Source organism: Neophocaena asiaeorientalis, unplaced genomic scaffold (assembly GCF_003031525.2).
Source record: "Neophocaena asiaeorientalis asiaeorientalis breed wild unplaced genomic scaffold, Neophocaena_asiaeorientalis_V1.1 scaffold46, whole genome shotgun sequence".
Taxonomy (NCBI): Eukaryota; Metazoa; Chordata; class Mammalia; order Artiodactyla; family Phocoenidae; genus Neophocaena; species Neophocaena asiaeorientalis.
In genome coordinates, this window is record NW_020175393.1 from 2,578,416 (window position 1) to 2,580,551 (window position 2,136).

Genomic DNA, 2,136 nt, shown 5'->3' on the forward strand with positions numbered 1-2,136 from the left:
AAGTTTGGAAACAAAGAAAGGATGTCTGCTCTCACCAGTACTATTAAACAAAGTGCCAGGAGTGGTAGCCCACTCTATAAGGCAAGGAAAGGAAATAAAAGGGATTCATATCAGGAAGAAATATTCTGTACACTGAATATATCAATATCAATATCTTGGTTGTGATATTGTACTAAAGTTTTGCAAGATGTTACCATTGGGGGGAACTGGGTAAAGGGTACAGGGATCTCTGTATTATTTCTTACTTTAACTGAATGTTAATCTACAATCATTTCAAAATGAAATGTTTAACCTTAAAAAAAATACAGATCGGCCCCAAATCCCTTTTGTTTTTATATGCTTTGTATTCTTAGCATTGCAGGGAAAGGTAAACACGATACTATTGGTGAGAGTATGAACTGTCCTATTCCGTGGTCCTTAGAAGGACCATATTTTTTTAGAGCATGAGTTTTTGCTTTCAATAAAAATATCTAATTCATCAGGCATGATGAATCATCCAACAAGGATACTGAGTCTCTGAACTTGAGGCAAGTTTTGTTTTACATAGCTAATGTCAGATATCCAGTCAGCTGCTGGGGTGCTCTAGGAAAAGGAGCAAGAAATGCAAGAAATTGCCCTGAGGCCCCAGCAGGTGACAGCCGAATTGGGAAGGAGCTATTATGGTCAATAATCCTGGCAAGAAATCTCTTCTTCCGTGGGGTCTATTGGTCCCTGGTATGTATTCTGGTGAGAAGTGGACAGAGGAACAAATAATGATAGATTATGCAGTCTTGATGGAGGAAAGTGGATAGTAGAGAACCCAGGCTGAGGATGATTTGTTCCCTTTTAAAAACATAATTTGGGGGCTTCCCTGGTGGCGCAGTGGTTAAGAATCCACCTGCCAATGCTAGGGACACGGGTTGGAGCCCGGGTCCGGGAAGATCCCACGTGCTATGGAGCAACTAAGTCCGTGCGCCAACAGCTACTGAGCCTGCACTCTAGAGCCCGCGTGCCACAACTACTGAAGCCTGCACAGCACAACTACTGAAGCCCATGAACCTAGAGCCCGTGCTCTGCAACAAGAGAAGCTACCGCAATGAGAAGCCCGCGCACCGCAACGAAGAGTAGCCCCCGCTCGCCGCAACTAGAGAAAGCCCGAGCGCAGCAACGAAGACCCAATGCAGCCAAAAATAAATAAAATAAAATAAATTAAAACAAAACAAAAACATAATTTGGGAAAGGGGTAACAGTTGTTTAGTGGAAGGGAATTGAATGGCTGAGGGACAGGGGAGGGGGGAGGCTTATCTTGATTTTTGTATTATGTTCATGTATTATCTATTTACAAGAATGAGTAAACTTAAAATTAACCGGTGGCCAGATTTCCTATAAGCCTGTCTCGGAGAGTATTTTGCTTAGGTTTTTGCTTGATGGTTTAAGTCCAGAAAACTGCCACCTTCCCACCTTTGCCTGAATCTACAGGTGTCCCCGGCATATAGGTTACACTTTTAAGTGTATGGACTGAGTGGAAGTAGCACTGGACTGAGAGTAAGAACACTTGGGTTCTAGTCTTTTGTCTCACTATGTAGCTGTGACCTTCTGTAAGCTCTTTCAACTATTTCCCCTGGGCTTCAGTTTCCTTATTTGTAAAACAAAGTTGATCTCTAAAGCCCTTGGTCAAAGTTACTGCCTTATTTTCAGCTGCCCCCAGCATTTGAGAGTGGGTACCTCTGCAGTACATCTCATATGTGTTGAGTAAACATTTATCCATTGGTTAACCAGGTAAAGGCTAAGAGGGGCACATAGAGGATGGCGAGGCGCCCCCCTCTCACTCTTCAGCACAAAGCAGCAGAGCGCAGTGGTTCTACGGGCCTGTGACGTCCTTGAGACTACTTTTCACTCCCCAGCCCGATTCCTGCAGTACAGTTAGCTGGTGCTCAACAAATGAGTTAACGTGTGAGGGAAATGAATGAGAAGCGGACCAGGAGGTGTGGAATTATCTAGCTAATTCCTGCAAAAAATTACAGACACGCCGCCTTTCCCTGATGCTTCAAGGAGACTGCGGCGTGTGAACCTCCTGCAGTTCAGAGGCGAAGTCCTTCAGATCTCTGTCGGCTTCAGACAGCGGGCGGGGCTGAGGGGAGTGAGCGAGCTCAGAGC